The 22,842-nt window shown below is 46.0% G+C and overlaps 1 protein-coding gene across 1 annotated transcript in view; it reads right to left on the reverse strand.

The window, feature by feature from the left end:
• The window catches only part of LOC135899988 (uncharacterized), a 219,384-nt gene that overhangs the window by 126,113 nt on the left and 70,429 nt on the right, over positions 1–22,842 (reverse strand). The gene's annotated exons all lie outside the window — the stretch shown is intronic.

The raw sequence follows: 22,842 nt of genomic DNA on the forward strand, positions 1-22,842 counted from the left end.
GTTATTGTCATTTGCTTTAAAACATAGCGAAATGGTGTAGCATAGGTACTCTCTACCTCAATCTCAACACAGCAAATCCGCCGCGGTGGCTCAATGGCTATGGTGTTGGGCTGCTCAGCACGAGGTCGCGGGATCAAATCCCGGCCACGGCGGCCGCATTTGGATGGGGCGAAATGCGAAAACACCCCTGTACTTAGATTTAGGTGCACGTTGAAGAACCCCAGGTGGCCAAAATTTCCGGAATCCTCCACTACGGCATGCCTCATAATCAGAAAGTGATTTTGGCACGTAAAACCCCATAATTTTTTTGTACACAGCAACCAATGATTGTATAATAAAGAATACTGAAAACTCAGACCGAATACTGACATACCGAAACAAAGCGAGATGCTATAAAAAAATTTGAATGAGAATTGTGAATAAATCTCGCTCCGCTCGGACGTGCACTTATCGATGCGCCGAGTTTTAAACGAGAAGTCGGGACAACTTAAATGTATCGTCGACAGTAACTGGAAGCCCAGGCCAGGTGGAATAGAAACTACCCACCCAAGACATGGCAAATACATTTCCTGTTGTCATCACCTCACCGCGCAATATTGTCAGGTTGTAGTGATGGTGAAGAACGACGCAGTTGCAAAACTGTGAATTACAAATTTAACTCTTTATTGGGCGAACTTGTGCCCAGAAAAAGGAGTAATACTCAAGCACAACGGTAGCGGAAAAGACAGTCGGTGATCATCGAAAATCTGATCTGCGGGTCAAGCGCGTCGGCTTTTATACCCGACTCGTTAAAGGTTCCAGCGTAATCGCTGGTGCGCACTTGCCTTCCAGAAAATACCACACAATTCGCGTCGCGCATACAATCAGATTATACAAGGTTCGGTGACTACAGACACAGGGGACAGAATCAACGATAACCTTCGGGTAGTGTTTCAAATCTTACGCTGAGCGATAAATTTAAGTTGTTAGCAGGTGAAATGCAGTCCCCTAGAAAAGGATAAGCAAGTACACGTACCAATATCACCCAATATAATGAAAGCTAAGATAAAAAGGTAAAAAAATTATGGGGTTTTACGTGCCAAAACCACTTTCTGATTATGAGGCACGCCGTAGTGGGGGACTCCGGAAATTTTGACCACCTGGGGTTCTTTAACGTGCACCTAAATCTAAGTACGCAGGTGTTTTCGCATTTCGCCCCCATCGAAATGCGGCCGCCGTGGCCGGGATTCCATCCCGCGACCTCGTGATCAGCAGCCCAACACCAGATTAAAAAAAAAAAAAAGGTACCATCGAAGTGCTAGCTGGCGCGCGTCCGTTCACAAAAAAAAATCCGATTGAATATGCATACACGCAAAGTACATGTATAGAAGAAAGCTAAGAGCCTCGTGACCACTGAAGAAACAGCTATTGTAGGCCCACACTTCCAGGCTAATCCAGCCTGTAGCGATGCTATCACTGTCATCGTTACCGCGGTAAAGCAGATCTCGCGCGAATCCATGAATAAGACAAGTGCATTTGCAGACACGGTTAAAGCCTTCTATGCTTATAGCTAAAATTGAAATGTTAGGCGCGGTAGTATTACATCCAATGCAGCATCAGCAACAGAAAGTAGATCAGCGGCTACAAGGAAAACAACACCTCTTTCAAGACACACGGCAAGTAAATGAACATCATTCCCTCTTTCTAAATGATCGTAGTCATCACTGAGATTGTCTTTCTTTCTTTACTGTTTTATGTCATTAAGGGAATACTTAATTAAATATTTGGCAGATAGTCTACGCCTCACGAATGGATGTTTTTCTAGCTTGCTCCAATCCCCACCATCTCTCCCTGCCCAGATATCAATTGACAGTACGCGTAAAATTCTCGAACGCTCGAGCCGTTTCATTGCCTATAGCACACCCCTCTTCTTAAGCTTCAAACATGCCATCTGTCAAGCTAGTAGGCCAGCCTCCAAAATGTAAAGGTCGTAGCGATGACCTACGCGCTACGCCACGAGATGTCCTGGCTCCCCCTCCTCGAAGGCCCTCCTCTTGGCCTTCGCAAGAGCACAGCCAAGTATCATCGTAGCTGTCATGCTTAGTTCTTTGGAATAAAAGGTAGAAGGAAAGTATCCGTGTTGCTCCTGGTTTCCTTTCCTAGCAACGCGCTTTCAGTAGCTCTGTTCGATGAGACGAGTAGAGAAAAAAAATACATGAGTTTACTTGGAGCTCACCAACGGAGAGTAGGTACCCTTTCTTCGCGCACGAGTTGATGTGCATAATATTCGCGCCACCAATTCCTAGACAGTGTGTCAAGAACTTAAAGGAAGCAATTCGCAACCGAGCCGATTTGCAGTCGCAGTGCACATTCAGCAACTATTCCGTGTCCAAGAAGATCCCTGGCTACTGACGTCGGCATGAAGGGACTCGAAAAACACTAGCGTTTTCATTCAGATCGCTTTGCAGAAGTAAACAATGTGTTGCCCTAGGCCACACTTGTATGCGATGAGACTTCCACCAGCAGTCCGCGTTGCCGAGAAAAGCGCTGATTGCATCGTCGCTGCTATCGTAGGATCCTCGTTATGGAGTTCGAACATGTTTTGCCCCCGCGTTTCTTCTTCGCAATTGAAAAAATTGAGAAAACATGAAGAGCTAACATAGGCAAAAAGTGAGCGTTCGTATTATACGCAGCCCATTACTAAAGGGTTAACGAATTCCATGAATCACGAGAATAAGCTCAGATCGAGTATCCTGATACGCTGTCCTCTGTTGGGCTACGCGCTTTTGCCATGCGCAACCGGTCTGCCTGCTTTTTTGTAGTGACGGCTTCTAGCAAGGTGCACCGTATTGCAAACAAGTAAAGGCAATGTGCCTATTGCTGAAAATAATCGGCTGAGCTTCACGTCTTTTTTTTTTTTGCGGTTATCTGCAAGTCTGCGATGTTCACGCAGCGCAGTACATTGTTTGACATGATGTCACTGCAGGGTTGGAGTTGTGTAGGAAACACTGTCATGAAAAATGACAGTTGTTCGCGCCATAGAGTTTCATACAATAACTACTAGAAGGAACTCTGGCGCTAGTGTCTACGCGGGCTGCAGTGGGAACAGTTTTGTAAGCATGGAAAAGTACGTGGGTTTGCCTAAACTTCGTACTTCTGGCTTCAAACGGCTTCGTGACTTTGTAAACTTGTCATTTTATACGATGTACTGCGTAATAATTAAGTAAATATTATTAAAATTGTCCGATGGCAGGATTCGAACACAATACCTCTAGCACAGAAGTCTGATATGGAAACCATTAAGCCCCGAACACATGCATCGACTAGCGATGTGAAGCGTCCTTATGAATTCATCACGGGCATGCCAGTGCCTTGAGACGCATGGCGCATTTCGACTTGGCCACCTCGGCAAGCTCAATCGTTGTAATTAGTAACATTCGTGCGTGTTCTCAGCGTCTTGTGCTCTTCTATAAATATAGATAGCTCTGAAATGTACGACAATGAAGCCATATAGTATAATACACAAAGCTACAAGAATGTTTGGATCCACAAGCACTAAGATCAGACAAATCCATGCACTTCCCACCATTCCCATGGTACGTCAACGACTGCAGCGCCAGAGTTCCATGTATATTGTACTCTATTGCTCGCACCGCCCTGATCTGTCACGCACCAAGGAGTGTCATGTTCACTGTACCTATAGGGAAAAAAGATTAAAAGTTGGCGGAGATTGGACCACTCGAAGCATCATTACTCTGGGGCCTGGCCTAACGACCTTCTTCTTCCTTCCATCGTTCGTTCCACCACCATTTACCACTCCAACTGCGATTTCCAAGCTCTTATCATTTTAAAGCTTTCTGCCACAACGACCAATAACTGTACCAACGTGGTTCACGCATTCACGCTTTAAATGTTTGCAAGAACTTTTTCTCTTTAGACAGGTACCCTTCAATTTATATAAAATGCAGAGTCCGTTTTTAAGAGTCCTTAACCACAGTTGCATGAATAAACATTAATACTGGTTGGTGGAATGAGCGTAGAAAGCCGATGCACGAGCGTTTACAATCCCTCGCTCGCAAAGCAAGAAAATGTGCAATGGACAAAGGCTAAAATCACCGAGCAGCGAAAGTAAATGGCTGTGCCGGTAAGCTGCATTGATCTTTGACCTTTGATTCTGAGGACCTAACCTGCCCCAACGAGGTCAAAAGCAAGTTTTACTGGAAGCCTGCACAGCTAGCGAATCGGCCTCGATGCAGCATGTCCTAAATTTCGCTCGGCGGCCGAATGTCGGAACTGCCAAGTTTTTCTGCCTCTCGGCATCAGGGTCACATCGAATTACATTACTTTTATTGTACCCTGTTGTTGCTGTTGCCGTCATCGCCGTCGTTGATGTTGATGCTGTGCGAATAACGTTGACACATTAGTAACCACCACAATTTTTTTTTTTCTTCAAGTAGTTGACAGAAAAAAAGTTTTGAAAATACAGCCTTTCTTGTTTTTTAGCTCGCGGGTTTTTTATAACTTTAACACTACACTTTTTCAGCGACGCGCATCGAATAAAATGACATTTTTTTCTTTTTTTTTTCAGTTGAAAGATCCACTATCTTTGCACACATTACAGTGAGGGTTCTGCCTTTCTCATTAACAGCGTGCGCGATTGTTTATTACATTGATTGTGTTCGCTATATTCGCGTTTGTTTATCCTTCAAGGCTTAAATGCCGACAATACGAATACCTTGATTCGAATGAGTGAATTGAAGAATTGCTGAGAGTGAACTCTTTGGAGTGACTTCAAAGCTTCACTATAACGAAAGTGAGCCAATAAATTCAATTTCCAGTGAAATAAATACAGAAACACGCATCTTTTATTGTAGTGCCAGTGCACCTACTCTTTACTTCAAAGGCCTTTCACAGAAAACTTTTTGATCACACTATTCAACTGCCCTGGGATCTCTACGGATAAATCGGGCCGCAAATGTGATGTGCACAAATAAAGTCTGGGTCAAGCTCTCAGCTCCGACGCCGCTTTCCAACCATAGTAGCGCTATAAAATTTAAATTATAAAAGGAGGCAGCAGAGATGATCGCTTATGCCATCATCGATCTAAACACTCTGCTTAAAGAAAAATACCTTAGGCTCGATTTCTTTCTCTTTTTTAGATACAACATTCCAGTCACCCATATTATTTATATCTTTTCTCCGTCTAAACGGGAAGGAAGAAAATATGTGCATATGTTATCAACCAGGATCTTCATCTATATAGGAACGAGAATTATATGTGGCTTGCACAAGCTGTTCCAGTCACGGGGCTGCCTTTTGCATTTGCATGAGCTTCCGGCCGTCGCTGTCGACCGCATTTGACAGCCATTTAGAAAAGCCGGGTCGTCATGGAAAAGCAAACTCTTCTATTTCTGCGACGCGTTTAGGCGTTACGCTAGCGAAATACGCTTTTGTATTCCGGATGCTTCATCAGTATATGCCATCACAAACATATTTAGACAGTCTTTAGAAAATTCAAGGTAACTTTTTTTTTTAACCGACGGATCATTCATAGCCTGTCGACATTTTTTTTTTACACCTTTTGGTAACTACTGTTTATTTACTTTCTGCAAACAATTCACTCGGAACTCTGCAGACCACGATGAAGCAAACAAAGTAGTCTCAACAAATTTCGTTTATGGACCATCTCTACAAAACACTACGTGTACAGTTGAACGACAAACCTGTGAGCAAGCAAAGCGGTCGACCACAAGTGACTAGACAGTGTACAGGTTGTCTCAGTTGGTTTCTGTATTGATTAGAAATGGCAGGGCTTTGCATTGCGTATTCTCCCAGTCTGCTGGTGACCAAATTTCAATTTTCACCTAGTTTCTTAGGATTAAATTTCTCGAGATTCCTTTTTTCTCTGAAAGATATAATTTCGTTCACATGTCGCACAAGTGTACTTACTTCAACAACCGTGAACCTACAACCTCGACGCGATCATACACCTGCTCTTAGCCGCCACACTCCGGTAACGTTTCTTCCAAACAGAGCACCGAGGGGGGGGGGGGAGGTAACGGAAAATGATCGTCCGAGCGCGACCTTTCAAGGACTGCTACCAGCCGCCAACCACATATAAGGGCGACCGCTATGGCGGGCTTGTTTCCTCCTCCCCTCTCTCTCTCACCAGTATCTCGCGATGCAGTGGCCTTGAGCAAACTTGGAGGCCCCAACAATGAGCCGTTCACAAACGGTATAGAACACAATGACCGACCGCCATCTCCGGCTGCGGTTCCGCTGAGCGCGCTAGCACGCATGCGCGGCCCTCATTAGCACCCAGTCCACGAGGGACACCGCAGTCTCGTCGCATAGTACTTGTAGGCGTGCGTTACGTTTTTCTTTTTTCTTTTTTCTCCGCTAGCTCAAAGGAAACTTGTGGAGACGTACCGGCTGGGTTGCTTAGCTCGGCAGAAATGGGTCGAACGAGAACAAATCGTTCTGCGGCAGTTACGGCCGCACTCACTTTCTTTCACACGCATAATTTTAAAAACAGAGCTGTTCCTCTGTCCGCCTACTCTTTCGCCTTCTTGCCAGTAAACTTGGGATGCCTAGCAGAGGATGAAGCTTACGGTTGTCGGATGTTTACTAATGCTGACTCATTTCTCATCAGAAGGAACAACAGCGGCGCATTCCATTGCTGCGGATATAAAGAAACTATAGCGCAGATTCTGCATCACTGCCCATCGTTTGACGGTCAACGATATGCTCTGCGTGCTAAAATCTCAGTCATTCATTCAGACGACAAACCATTCTCGGAGGTAAAGATGCCGGGATCTTGATCGAAGATTGTTCGTTGCAAAATACCCCTATAAAGCCCTTATGTGCTTCTTAAAGGCCCCTAGACTAACGAGCGCACGTGACTATTGGCCGCGAGATCGAACCGAGTCGCCGCCTTGCGGGCGCTGGCTGACCCCCAGATAGTGCGGATCGCACCGCACCTCGTCTGCTAGGCCCTACGTGTTTACACGTGCGTGTATCGGCGTGAATATCTTTAAAGGCTGCCTCTTCTGTGGCTGTAGCAGACTCATAAATGCTCGTCTGCATTTTCTGACGGTGTACAAAAGCATTTAGCGTTTTGCTCTCGTCTTTGCGCTGTGCTAAGATCAGTGAACGCCCGTGTCAAGCGCGCGATCTGCGATTGTCGCACGCTGCGCTCGCCGCAAGCACGTACATTTTATTATCGCTTCGTCTTTCGAGAACATCACAAAGTTGAGCTTAATTGTTTTTATTAAATGAAGTGGTAGCAGCAAGACATGCATACTGCGCTCGAAAGCCACTCGTCACGGCGTGTTGTTTACTCCGAAAACTCTGTGATGCCACGAAACATGAACGAGGTGGTGAGAACATCATTGAAGCAGTAGAAAAAAAGAGTCGCAAGCGTGCATGCACTCATATCATATTGCACCATAGACATTATATTACAACTGCATTCTGATAATTGCGATAATCGCATGTCTCTCACTTAGGGGTTATGCGACAAGATATGTTCTTTCAATATGTGGGGATTCTGATGCCACTAAGGCGATTTAATTTTGCCTCACAATTAAGTCGTGGGTCTTTGTACTTTGATTAGCTGCGACAAAAGGAAAGCTAAAATATGGCATTACACGAAAATCATGTGTGACACGGCCGTCTCTAGACGGTGGACGTCCTAACACTGAGATGAAAGGCGGCTATTAAAATTGCCTTTCACTCTCCAATGTGGTATTGTTAGCTTGGTGCAAGACAGTGACTACTATTAGCTAAAGTAAAACTGCTTAATGATTTTAGCTCCTCAAGTAATCACAACTTTATCACATCGCTGTCGGTCGCGTAACTGAGTACGGGCGATAAAAATAATCTCGTCTGAAGCAGCCTGACGATCCTGTACTAACGTACTGTCACAGTGGGCTAGCTTGTCTAATTGAAGTCATTAACTGTTTGCATTTCGCATCGAATTAAATAAAGAAAGGGAGCTGTAGAATGATTGTCAGTTGGTGGTGTAGAGTGCGCATTAACTTGCTGCTTTACCTTCGTTGTACAGTAATACAGACTTTTTCAAACCAGTCCAAGATTCACACAGAATGCGGTATTGATAACTGAAGCAACAATAGTAACAGAGTAGGCGGAACGCAAGCGAAACATGCACGAAAAGCCCCGAGAAAGTGCCGACTTTGTGGGCGAGTGCCAGTCTTCCATTGAATTACAGCTTGCGCTTCATTCAAGTAAATGGAAACGTTGTGCGCCTTTTGTGCAAAAATGTGGCATTGGAGGGCAATATAGCATCAGCTCACTGCAGTCAGCGGGTTTCATTGTCGGAAAATCAGGCCAAGTTGTTCCCAGCGGAACGCCGACGCGTACATTCCAATGCGCGCCGTCGACCACCTATCCGCACTAAAGTGGTGACTGTGCTGTCACCTATAGTTCGATCTGGCGGCGAATACGTGAGTGAACATTCCTTTATAGTTGTGCGCACACTGACTCTCCTTCCTTCGTATCTTTCTTCCCACTTTCCGATCTGAGTAATTCTGAGCATTCTGTCGCATGTCACACTGCTCTTTCTGTCTCAGAACAATAGCAAAATATTACTGCTAGAATTTCTTCAATCATAAACCGATTCATGGTTTCTTCAAGGAGAAAGAGTGGGCATCAACGTTCAGCTTTATTCTTCTTCAGCGATTACATGAATGGGTAGGTTGGCGCTGCACTAGTTTCAGGTGAAGCACAAGAGAGAGAGAGAGAGAGAAAGGCAAAGGAAAGACAGGGAGGTTAACCAGAGATTATCTCCGGTTGGCTACCCTGTTCTGGGGGAAGGGAAAGGGGATGCAATAGGTGAGAAAGAAAGAAGGATAAAAAAAGGGAAAAAAACCTAAGCACACACACACACGTACACACGAACTATTTCTGTGGGCACTGTCCCGCAACCCGCAAAGGCATTCCTAGTCGTACGCAGTGTCACCGTACAGTCCTGCGCCACACAGTGTACTGTCACAATTTGTCAGAAAGTCCCGTGTCTTTCAAGTATCGCAGCAGCGCCTTCATAGCGGATGGCGCTGATGTTCGCGTAGGCCAGGTTCCAAGGATCTTGTCTTCTGTCATTGGGCGCTTGTCCAGTTTGTCTAAGGTGGCTGAGAGGACAGTTCTTTGTAGGTTAAAACGAGAGCACTGACAAAGAAGATGCTCGATCGTTTCGTTGCACCCGCAGAAGTCACACAGTGGGCTGTTGGCCATTCCGATAAGGAAAGAGTAGGCATTTGAAAATGCTACTCCAAGCCATAGACGGATAAGAAGGGTGCAGTCACGTCGTGGGAGCTCGGACGGAATATGGAGCCGTAAATTAGGGTCCAGAGTATGGAGGCGTGCACTTGTGAAATCGGATGAATTCCACTGGGCTAATGTCAGGTCACGCGCAAGTGTGGCAAGTTTTTTCGCTGCGTCGGCTCTCGAAAGGGGAATGGCAACGCAGTTGACGCCGTCATGGGCAGATCGGGCAGCTGCGTCTGCTCGATCATTGCCATGTATGCCACAGTGACTAGGCAACCACTGATATATTATATCGTGTCCTTCGTCAACTAGTCGATGGTGGACTTATCTGATCTCTGCGGCGAGCTGCACATGTGATCCATGGCGCAGTGCTGAGAGTACACTCTGGAGGGCTGCCTTGGAATCACAGAAGATTGACCATGCCTGGGATGGTTCCTCCTTAATAAAATGAAGGGCCGCACGCAGGGCTACGAGTTCAGCAGCTGTCGTTGATGATACATGTGACGTCTTTAGCTGTATCTTGACGGATCTTCTTGGTATCAGCACAGCGGCAGCTGCGCTTGCAGATGTAACTGAACCGTCGATGTAAACGTGTACGCGGCCACTGTGCACCTCATGTAAATGTTCTAACGTGGCCTGCTTAAGGGCAAACGAGGACATGTTGGCTTTCTTCATGATTCCTGGGATGGTGAGGCGTATGTCAGGTCTGTGCAGGCACCATAAAGGTAAGGATGGTCTTGCTGCAGGCATGTAGTTCGATGGCAATGAGGGGCGATTGGCATCAATTAAACGACTGAAAGTTGTGTGTGGCCTTTCTGTGGGTAGAGCGGCAAGATGGTGAGAAGGTAATCGGGCAACGTGCCGAATATGCGCCCTGAGAGCGTCGGTTGCCAAGTACGTTGATATTGGGTGATCTCGAGCTATGACGATCGTTGCCGCTGTAGACGCACACCTCGGAAGACCGAGACACGTCCTTAGGGCCTGAGCTTGTAGTCCCTGGAGTACACGCAGGTTTGTTTTGCAGGTGTTGCCAATCACAGGGAGGCTGTATCTTGCGAAGCCGAGGAACAAGGCGTTATACAGCTGCAGCATTGACCGCACCGAAGTGCCCCATGACTTTCCGCCGAGAAATTTGAGGAGATGTATTATTGTCAATAATCTCTTCTTCAGGTATGAAACATGAGGGCTTCATGATAGGTCTCGGTCAATAATTACCCCTAAAAAGCGGTGTTTTCGTGCATTTGCTACTGCTTGCCCATTGACCTTTACACTGTAACGCTTCATTTCCTTCCGAGTGAATGCCACAAGGCAGCATTTCTCTGAAGACAGCTCTAAGTTCTGTTTTCGCAAGTACAGAGATGTTATCGTAGCTGCCTTTTGCAGCCGTGCTCGTACCTGCAGCCGTGTTACGGCAGACGCCCAAATGCAGATATCGTCGGCATATATTGATACCTGAACTGTGTTCGGCAAGGATCGGACTAGGCCAACGAGCACTAGGTTGAAAAGCGTCGAGCTTAACACTCCGCCTTGTGGTACTCCACGGCACGTTTGGTGTTGAGTTGTGGCGCCATCCTCGGTCATCACGAAGAAATGCCTGTCGGTCAGATAACTGCACAGCCACTGAAAAGTGCGGCCACCGATTCCGGCTTCAGTAAGAGCATTTATAATGGCATAATGTGCTATATTATCATAGGCGCCTTTTATGTCTAGGAATAATGCAGCAGTGAGTCGTTTCCGGCGTTTTTGATGCTGAACGAATGTAACCAAATCGATGACATTATCTATGGATGAGCGCCCACGCCGGAAGCCAGCCATAGCATCTGGGTACACGTTGTAACTTTCCAGGTACCATTCCAGGCGAGTCAAAATCATTCGTTCCATTATTTTCCCTATGCAGCTCGCCAGAGCGATGGGGCGGTACGATGACAAGTTTAACGGTGATTTGCCAGGTTTGAGAAGTGGAACCAAGCGGCTGCATTTCCAGTCACGTGGAACCAAACCGTTGCGCCAAGGCTCGTTGTAATGGTTTAGTAGCATGAGTCGTGCTGTCTGCCCAAGATTGGCGAGCGCCGCATAGGTAACCCCGTCCGGGCCAGGTGACGAAGAGCGCCTGCAAGTCGCCAGTGCCGCTTCAAGCTCCTCCAGCGAAAAAATTACATCCATGCGGGAATCCCGTGGCACAGGAGTAGCACATGGTGTAATTGCGCGTTGGATCTGCAAGCTGGGCAATATTTGAGCAAAATTCTTCAGCAATGTCAATTTCGCTGCGACCTTGGTGCAAAGCGAGGGCTTTGAAAGGGACACGCTGTTGTGGTGATACGCGAAGCCCACGCACGGTTCTCCATATTTGAGATAATCGCTGACGTGGATCCAAGGACTCACAGAAACGTTTCCATCTTTGAGATTGTAGTGCATCGATGCGACGTTGAATCTTCTTTTGCATCCGCCTTGCCTCTCGGAGATCATGGATGGATTTAGTTCTCCGGTATCTTCGTTCAGCCCGCCGGCGAATTGCTCGTAGTCGCTGCAGTTCTGCTTCAAATTCTGCATATTTAGGGAAAGGCTGGAAACTACGCGTAGCCTCTTGCATGGCTTTTTGAATTTCGTGTTCCGGACTTGAAGGGTTCCCTTGCTGACATACTCCCTCCATGTGCGACCGAAACGCCGACCAGTCAATTCGCCGGAGCGTCATGGAGGAGTATTTCGATAGTCCCTTGATCTTCAGGTACGTCGGAATATGGTCGCTTCCATGTGTTTCAATGTCTGTAAACCATTGCAAGTTTCTTTCAAGAAGCCGAGAAACCAGGGTCAAGTCTAGGCAGCTGCTGTAGGTAGGCCCGCGTAAATATGTCGGACTACCATCGTTGAGGCAGTAAAGGTCGTGCTGTGTGGCAAAGGATGCTATTCGCCTTCCCCTGGAGTCCATCTTCAGGCTCCCCCAAAGCGGATGGTGAGCATTAAAATCTCCTGTGAGAATCGTAGGGCCGGGTGTCGCTGATAGCACGTCGTGTAGTCGTTTAGGGTCGAAGCCACTTGAAGGAGCAATGTACACAGCAACGAGTGTGAACGTAAGCTTATTCGATTTCACGATTAAACAAACGTACTGGTTGTCGTCGTGAGGCGGAACTGGGTGCAACACGTAAGTCAGATCACTTCTAATATATACAATTACCTTGCTTACATCACCACAGGTAGAGGACATGAATGCCTCATAGCCAGAAATACGTATAGCATTCTGCACGTTCGGTTCGCAAATTACAAGGATGGGAAAACGGTTTTCGAAGACAAAATGTCTAAAATCTGAAATTCTTGATTTGAGACCATGGGCATTCCACTGCAGTAAAGATGCTTTCTTGACTTCCTTGTGGAAGGGCAGCGAGGGGCGGGCCATGGTGCTATGCGATGCTTTCAAGTACTGGAGTCAGCGCGTCCAATACTTGCAGTGCGCTACGAGCAGCTGGAGTGTCCATGTTCGTCAGTAGCAGACGCATGGCATTCGTGAGCGATTTGAGCATGGCAATCACTTGTGAGTCCTTGTTTTGCATTTGGTCAACTGTAGTGACATTTGACTGTAAATGGCGAGTCATTTGCTGTGGCTCTGGCGCGTGGCATGTTCTCGGCAGTGCCGGCCACGCATCACTTGATGAAGCATGGCCACTTCTTTCGTTGACATTCGTGCTCTTACTCGAGACAGATGGAACAGCAGGTGGCGTTGCCGGACGAGACATTTCCCTTGAACCGGAAGAGGGTTTCATGGACTTTCGTTTCCGGGAGCGATGTCGCCTTATCGCTTCAGAAGCATCTCTGTGTGACGATCCGTCTCTGGCCATTTTTCTCAAGATTTTCTGCTCTTTCTTTAGGCGTGGACAGTCTTTTGAGGACGCAGCGTGCGATCCTTGACAATTTGGGCACTTGAGCTCTGTTGCACGGCAAGTGTCGGTGTCGTGATGTTCGGAACATCGTGGGCATATCGTTGTATTTCGGCAGACAGCACTGACATGTCCAATTCTTTGACACCTTCTGCACTGAAGTGGTTTTGGTACGAAAGGTCGTACCACATGACGAAAGTGGCCGACCTTTACATGTGATGGTAGGCAGTCACATTTAAACACGAGCCTTACACAGGTCGACTTGCCAAGGCGCCGAGCTTGTAGTAAGGCAACACCATCTGTCGCAGGTTTGATTAAAATTGGCAGGTCGCTGTCGTTAATGGATGTGTCAATGTCATAAACAACACCGGCCGTTGTTTCGTTGTCTTGCGGAATGAGGTAGTGGACATTAATGTTGCCCAGGAGCTTGACTACCATCAAAGCATTGATTGCGCTTCAGTTGTGGACGTCAATAGCCAGGATATTCCTTCGAGTATTAATTCTGATATCTTTGATTTCTCCTGGGACAAGAGCCTCCAGAGAAACGGAAATCGCTTGTCGATTAAGGCGGTTGAGGTTGTCGGCGGGTGCGTCCGGCACAAAAAGAATTGTGTGCGCCGATGGCCTGCGCTGTGGAATGACGGTAGACTTACTTGACGGAGACCGTCCGCTGATGTTTCTTCTCTTGGCCTTCCGGTGTACCACTCTTTCGAAGCCTTCGTCATCTGAGGCGTCATCGCTTGAGTAGGAGTACAGCGCAGTGTCCTCGCTGTCAGCTTGACTCGGTGGGCAATTTCTCTTCCTCGGGCCGGTACCTGACGAAGCAGTCACGTCGCGTCGGCATTCTGCCGACTCCACTTCCATTGCCGTGGCAATGAGAGCGGCGTCTCCCAGTAAAACACGGGAAAAAGCCGAAAATACTGCAGCGCGAAGGAATAGTGGTCTCTACGAGAATCACTTCGTCTTCCTCCCCCCAGGTGAAGCACAAGAATCCCGTTGATCGAAGGACCTGACTGCTCCGGTGTAACCAGCCGTCGACTTCACTTAGCGAGCTTTGACTTGTATATACGTGAACATCTACAACCATGGTTATGTACCTGAAAGGAGAGCAGACACTTAATAAGGAAATAAATACCCATGTACTTATAACTGCGTGTCCAATAAAATCTCAGGTGGCAAAAATAAAACTGATGAACTCCGCTACGGCGTCCAGCCCGGGAATCACTTTTGGATGTTGAATCTATTTAGTTATATATCTTTTTTCATATGAACATCTCACATCATATCATTTGATAATATAATACAAATCCGAGCAAGACAAACACGAACTATATCTTGTAATTATAGAAAAAAAGTTACTTGAATTATGTATGTATTGTTAATTAATGTAAGTATTGCGGCGCAGCTCAAGGCTAGTGTCAAGACAAAATTAAGGTGCCTCGTAAATTTCAGCATTGCCATTTGTTGGGCGTGTTGGTAAAGTGACGTGGAAAGCATATTTTGCGACGTTGAACAAGGACAGAAAGGCGGTGTAGTCTCCCTTCTGCCCTTGTGGCTGGCGCTAAATATGCATTCCAAGCCTCGTAAATGTGGCCTGCGACCAAAAATCATGTTTATTTGGTGAGAAAGCCGCTGTTCGCTACTGCCACTGCAACTTAATCTGCAATAGAGTAGTGAAACATGTAGATAAAGTTCATGTCTTATGCCGCACTTAATCTCTGTTCACTGCAGCCATGCAGCCTCCTAAAACATCGCTTGAAGCGGCGTGGACATAGCATTCTGCAATGTAGTGCGAGGGGAACGAACAGGCTGCTCATTTTTGCTACAACGAAAACATTCAACGAGGGCGTTTGCGCTTACTTGAGCGTGACCGTCGTGTATCTACTCAAATTCGTGACACGAGTGCGTACGTTTTAATGAGTCTTTTGCAATGCTATCTCCAGACACTTTTCCGCATGGTCGGGTTTGGCCAATATGTCGGCACGAAAGTTTGATCGTCCAGCCTGTCTCTCTGTTGATCGAAGGATAAGCATCAGAAAATATTTGGCAACCTGTGCTGCTCTCATTTCAGAGCTGCTCTTGTCACAAGAATCAACGAAACGACTCCGCACCGCTCTGTATAAATTTCTGCCAAGAACGGCGATAAAACGGCGAGTACGATACAGCGCCCTTCTCTGCGAGGTCACTGCTCTGTATGCGCAGCTTTATATAATAACTTTCTTGTGCGCTTGGCGCGACGAGGTGAAGACGACTTTATGACCGGAACGCCAGTTCGAATGTATGGGTTAAGCAATGAAAGAACTCGGGACTGCTTAAGAAGCCTGATCGTTGAGTTTGCCCAGATATCGAAAGGGAAAGGTCAGCCCCAATTTAACCATACGATATGTTCCCAGCAAGCTTTATTAATAGCGGTCCATAGAATGTTAGTGCCTCAGGTAATGTGCCTCAACCAAATGCCAACCGTCCTTTAATTTATTTTTATGTATTTTTTATCCCTATTCATTTACTCTTTCTTGTGAAACAGCCATGACGGGACACCCACGTCATCGGCGCCGCTCTTTGGGTGCGAAATTAGAGAACCGAAGCGCGGATTCATTTTCCTAGCTAATAGGGTGCGTCTCTTTTCTCTGCCCTCTCTTTTTCCAAGCAAATCCAAACAAAAGATAAAAAGAACACCTCCGAGTAGCCTGACGTAGCTTGGACCATTATGGTCGTGCACTATGCTCGCAACCTTTCAGCGTGCGTTTGACGACGCTTAAATATTCGGGCCATACCTTCAGGTGAGGGCGACGTTACAAATGTCACCAAGGTGATTTCTGCTCCGATGTAATCTGTTCATAAAATGCAATGTAATCCGTTCTTCTTTTTTTTTTGTACAATGTTCCCTAATCTTGATTATACGTTGCTTCTATCTATGACGCCACGAGTAGCTGGATCAACAATTTGATATTGATGTCGCGACCTGTATTTCGTTTTACTCAGTTTGCCTGCGTACATGGTCTGGATCTCTCATGAGACTGTTTCTTTTAATAATATATTATAAAGTTCATATACCGATCCAGTATTCGCAGATACTTCCTGTAACGTGGATGCCGCATAGAGAGAGAAAGATACAAAAGAAAGGAGGTAGGCAGGGAGGTTAACCAGACGGGTAGATCCGGTTTGCTACCCTACGCTGGGGAGAGAGAGAAAGGGGATGTAAAGTGATAGCAAAGTAGAGATAAAGAAAGTAGCGTAGACATACGATCCTACGGCATACGGTGGATGCCGCATACAATCGAATTAGGCCTACGTGGTCACTAGCTAGCGGCCAGTGGAATTTGATAAACAACAGTACCAGCAGCACGACAATAAAACAATGTTGCCTCATTTTCGGAGAAGCGAAGAAACTAGCGGACCAGCCACGGCGGAGCCGGGCTCCCGCGAGTGTCACGCGTTGGCGTTTACTTTCTCCGGCACTTAGAACTGCGCAGAAAACGTGCCCACGCCGCGTTGCGCCAAAGCCCTTCATTCACGTTAACCGTGTTTTCTCCTTCGTGATCATTTTGCTTCTTGTTTCTTGCGCTGTTATGCAACTTCCGCATCAGGTTTCTTCCGTGATTTCGTGCACCTTGCGCACGTTTGCTCCGGGCACTAGATACAAATTTTTATTTCGTTTCCTTGTGTAACAATTATACGGGTGTTTGTGTGTCGGCGAGATTTAGTCCACTCTGGTTTAAGCTCTACACTTCCACAAAAAGTGCTAAATTGTTTGATGCGGTAACAGTTAGTACGATGTGCATATACACTCGGTCACAAAAAGTAAAATGCCAGTTGCCCATTGCCGACCGTGGCCGAGTGGCCTGTTACTAATTACGCGTAGAAACAAAAGAGTTACGAGGCAATGAAACGTGTCATTCAATAAATGTGTATCTCTCACCCTCTTTCTGTTCTTTTCACCAGGATATTCGAAAGAAACGTCATCTCTGCAAAGGACATTGCCAATTATTTCGTATAGTTGCTACGCTTCCAACAAAATGCAAACAGTGAATGCGGACCCTTTTTTTATGTCAGCATTTTCTAGGAAAAGAGGCGATACGCTATCACCTGGTCAAAACATGGCGAACAATTGAACTGCAAATGATTCACGATATCGTACCAAAGCATCAACAGCGTCACATTACAGGCAATCAAAATTTGTTATTAAATTAAGTATTTGTTATTATTACTTAAATTACTTATTAGCTTGCAAGTGTGAAAAACCTTCTCGGATCATTTTAAAACATATTTCTCGGATAAGTAATGTCTTGTTGCCTAAGTAAACGAGGGTGCGTGTCAGTATGACGCTTCTGCAAATGACTCGCGACTGCGCATTGGTTCCCCTTGCTAGATGCCCCAACTATCCCAGCATTGGTTCTTTGATCCCAGTGCCGCAAAGCCAGGGCAACAGGAGTTCCCATGTATTGAAAGTGGACTTCACTTGTGATTTGTCCATGCTCTGCAGTAAAAGATAACAGAAAGAAAAAAAGACAGCACCAATGGCATCTTCTCTTTATCTATTCTTGCAAAATTTTTCAAACTAAAGTATTGGGTAAGGCACAAACCGTACACACTGGTACAATATGTGTCCCTAAACCCGCACCTTCCCAAAATGGTCGATTGAATAAATTTCTTTTTTATATTACAGCTGATAACTCCTATTGAAATTTTGATTTCGCATTGATAAGAGGCGCATCCTTAGTTCTTCCTCTTCTCAGCTGAAGGCATAATCTGTTCCCACTGTCATTACACCAAGTGCAGTCGTGACATCACAGAACCCATGTTTCCTTGCCCTCGAGAACAGACCTGGGGAAAGTTTAATGCACTGACGATTGGCGCTCTCCACTGCTCTTCAATTCGCTTTTACTACCAGTCAAAAAGGAGAGAAAAAAGTAATATAAGGTTAACTACACGAACGATCGTGGCTCTGAAAATGAAGATGGTGTATAAATTTATCGCGTTGTTTAAATCATACAGCGTCGTCCAGTCAATTAAATGTAGACGATGCGGATCAGATCTACACAGAATTATGTATACAGTAATCCTGTATAATCTGAATTTTAATATTTGTGTAGCATGGACACGTCGAACTCACGATATCTGCACACGGAGACTCGTGATTATGCTATGATCGCAAAAGGAGGGAGAAGGCTACTTCAATTTTGATGTAGCCCCAGGCGAAGCCACTTCACGCAGAAAAATTCCGTAAGGCCGCACGCTGCGCCATCTTCTCGCAATACTGCACCGTCTCAATTTTTTAGTTGCACCTAGATAATAACTTAGCCATACTTCTTCACTGTATCACGGTTGTAAAGCTTTATAGTCAATTTATTTTCCGGATTAAAAGTACCTGCTGAAAGCTTTAAGTTCACTATTTGTCTATGATGGGCAGCACTGGAAACTGTTGCTGTACTCCTTTGCTATAGGAGATGCAGCACGTTATGTTTGTTACTAAATGCCCATCTGAACTTCAAACATCATAAAATTCCTAGCACTTTCTTTTTCTACGGTCTATTAAAGGCTCGTCCATATGTCCACCTAGTTTCGTATTATTTTACCCATGATTCAGAGTACGCGCGCTTGCCCAGACAGAAAAACGAAGACAAGCCCTTCTACAATCTTTCGCGACAAACAAGGCGAAAAGTTCGCGTCGCATCTAGCGTTTGCGGCAGCAAAAAGCCAATTGTAATGGTTAATTTATTGTTAGACGAAGCCGACAAAAGTTTTAGGCATAGGCTCAGTTTCGATGACGAAATATATTCATATGCATACCCTGTTTATATTATACGATGGTACAGTTATTGAGCTTTCCAGAAGAAACAAAAACAGATATGGTGCTCGTTGCGTTGTACGCCAATGAGGCTCTGCACAGTGTATCAACTGAACGACCTTACTTTATTCCGCAAAGGTTACTAGTGCGCCATCTATGCAGAGACGGAGGAGTTTTCGTCGAGAAGTAAATCGTAACATGGCTCAGCCCATTCGCTTTAGCAAGGATGAAACAATACGCGTCGTCCGTTTTTCAAGAAACCGTGACTAAATGTGGTTAACGTTCTAATTCTATTCATTATTTTTCATTTCGCAATATGCACAGCAGTTTTGCCTGCGCGTTTACGCATTTGCTGCAGTCACATATCGAATTGATGGAATAATAAATAGGATCTAAAATAGCCGAAGGTATCGTAACCACCAATGTATCAGAAATTTTAGCAGCAGCAACGAATGACATAGCTTAATAGAACGTGTTGCTGTACTAGTACGTTTACAACTGCAGGTTTTACCACATACACACTTTGTATAAGGACGCCGTACATCGAGCGTCTGTTCAGTATCCGCTTCCTTTTCGTCTTAGTGCTTATTGTGCGCTTGTGTAAACTTCCTGGAGCGACACAGGCCAAATATGGCTTGCGAGGGATATTCGCGTAAATAATGCATTGTAGTGGGCATGAGTCGTGACTACAATTCATTTGTGTCTTCCAATTTCTCCACCCAGCATATAGAGTGACACATAGCTATATATATGAAATGAATGAGAATAAATTGAGGTGAGATTTTGCATCGAACATTTCTTTTCTTTTTCTTTTTTAAACAATAATCTCGCAATTGACGCCCATATTGACACGCTAATATAAATTGCTATAAATTTATCCAAATTTCCTTTCCCTCTCTGTTTCCACGGTCTCTTTGCATGGTTGTAAGGCAATCATGCCGTGAAAACAGGATTCTGTCCGTTCCAATGATTGACAGGATCGTTCCGCATAAAGTAAGGTTATGAACCTATATTCATTTCTGCTGGCACCGGGCGGTTCATACGCGTGACGCTTACAGAACATTTTCGCCTGACGATGCTATGCGCTTTGCTGATATATGCGCCCACCTGAGGATCCCTGTAGCAGACGCACGACCAACGTTGTCCGACTACGTGCTCCTGAAAAAAAACATCCTAATCCGACAAGCGCAGGCAATATGCAAATGTCGAAGCGACAGAGCGACAAGATCTTCGATCAATGTCACGTCACGTTGAAGGAAGTATTCGAGGGAGCCCGGACCGATGCATGTAGTTTTGTGTATATGTTGTCAAGTGCTCGAATGCGCGTTTTACTAACGCACTCAGCCAAGTTTGTATAATGAAAATAAAGCAAACTATTCGATAAATGTAACCCCTGAGGAGGCCAGCTGCTCAAACCGAAAAAAGAAAAAGCTTCCAAAAGGCAGCATTGAATTAAAGAAATCACCGCCCAAGCACTCCCTACAGATGATTAATCACCGAAGCTCAAACGTAAGGCACTGGTGTTTATCAGTGGGGTAATCGCGATGGTTCATTAAACGACGGCTTGGTAGGCTGCCGGATCCTTGGTATGCAGTTTCTGCTTGCGCTCTGCTGCACGAGCCTGTTCATGTGCCCGTGCTGCAGCATCGGCACGGCTAACACGAGCTCATTCCCTGTTCTGCTTGCGGCGTTGCTGATCGAAAGCTGCCTGCTCCTCAGAGGTACGTATGACGCGTGGCCTATCCATTTCCGAAACGGAGAAAAACTGCTGCGCGCGCTCGGCCGCGACGGACAGCAACGTCGTCACTACTACGCAGCCAATCGCGCGCCCCTCTTTCTCTCTTATTTTCCCGCGCGCGCGCATGTGGTTGTGCCGGAGGAGTTTCCGGTGTACAGGCGAAGGACGGACGGACGAATCGGCTAGCCATATACAGCTTTGCTGTAAAACAAATAACAAGGAAAAGGACGCCCAGTTAGCTACTCCAAATCTAAAAAAGAAAAGGGGATAGAAATATAATAAGAAAGAAGCAGTAAGTGTAAACAAACTCGCAGAGGAACGTTCATTGCCAGTCACAGGTGGTCGTACAGTCCAGTCACCTTCGAGAAGTGCAATGCGGCTTTTGTTGCCTTGTGCCTGTAGAAGTGCTTCAGATAAGATTCTAGGATTTCAACTTCCTGGAGCGGTCTGTGATCCAAGTGCCTGGGACTAGCTCGCTCAGTACATCGTTGTCTGCCGAAGAATGAGCAGTAGCACAGGATATGCTCTATTGTTTTGTCATGCCGCAAGAAATTCATGCGGCACTGTTGGCCATTTCGATTAGGGATCAATAAGCATTTGTACCAATATGCGACAGCATTTTAAGGTTATTCAGTTAAGTTGCTGCTATAACCTCTGTTTATATGAGTTGTTAGATGAATATTCTAAATTTTGCCTAGCGTACGGGCTACACAGATGCCCTACACATCATATATAAGAACCATGTTAACCAAAAATCTAGCAAGAGAAAATCACACCGGGAAGATAAATGCCTTTTTGTGACATGAAAAAAAATGCGGTGCTTTCTCACCAGCTTTCATGCACCTAACAACTGAGCCATCCTTTCAACGGACAACTTCTCACTTTGACGCAGTATAGCGCCAGAAATGAAAAGTGAGAATGGCGCGCCCATGTCGCCACGTGTCGCAACAACTCGGATAAGCAGCACATGCAGCGCCAGATAATACCGGTGCTGTTACGCAACCCAAACATAATGCGAAAGACGCACAAATGTGAGAGATGCGTTGGACAATGCGGATACCGGATTGTACATCATCCCAGACGGCGAACGTGTAAACACTCAACATCTACTCCTGCATGCATTGTCGCGGATGGTGAAAAATAACGAGAGGGATGTGTAGAGGTAGAAGGTTCTCACTCCTTTTTTTTATCTTTTTCTTCAGCCTTGGGGTATTCGCGAAAGGACTGTCGGCTGTAAGAACTAGAAATCAAAACATGTACTCGCCAAAAAGAGAATTCGAAAAAGGCTGCGCGATTACCCGTCGGGAGAGAGCCCGTTCTTGCGGGACAACTGGCGGCCGGAATAACTTGATATTCCGCTTTTATCGGAAGCACTACGGCGGCGGCGACAACCTTCGCCGACGAGTTGAGCAAGCAGCCCACCCGATCGTGCTAACGGGACGATGCGTTCCGTCCTCGTTCGCCTTGAACCGCGCAAGGATGGGAGAAAGAAGGCCGCCTCGGGATTAGAGACGCGCGTCGGATGCCGCGTCGCCGGTTTGGCGACGCGGTACGCCACGCGACGGCAATTTCTCTACATAGGGCGCGTGTGAGCATGGCTCTTATCGCTACTGTAGTTGGTGGTGGTGGTGGCGCCCTCTTTGTATGTTTAGCTGGCGTGACAAAATAAAGGAATGCTGCCACAAGGAGATGGCGCTAGTCACACAGCCTCGCGAGAAAAGTAGAAATATATGGCAAAGGGTAAAAAAAAGAACAACAACCACAATAAACACGTCGCACATATACGTCGGTAAACTCAGATAGCGTTCATGAAACCCACTGGTAGAATTGAATCTAAAACATACACATACCTGCACGACATGCAGATAATCGCGGGAAATAAGGTGCCACAAAACGTTAATTACACTTTGCCTGGTCCTATTTACTTTTATGGCTCAGATCCTACTAAACGTTATGCCATGACGTGCTGTATAATATTTGCTGCTGCTTAAGTTGAGCAAGGATAATAAGCAGTTTCCACAGTTGCCTGCTCCCGTATGGCCTGCTTTATGTAGTAAAGTTTAGAAACGAGCGTTCTCTACCGAGCGACGATTGGTGCTGACAGTCGGCAGACACGCGACAACCGTAAACGGGGCGCTTAAAACTAGGAAATGCGTTTTCCGGGAGCATCCCTGGTAATGGAA

The sequence above is a fragment of the Dermacentor albipictus genome, chromosome 4 (genome assembly GCF_038994185.2).
Source record: "Dermacentor albipictus isolate Rhodes 1998 colony chromosome 4, USDA_Dalb.pri_finalv2, whole genome shotgun sequence".
Taxonomy (NCBI): Eukaryota; Metazoa; Arthropoda; class Arachnida; order Ixodida; family Ixodidae; genus Dermacentor; species Dermacentor albipictus.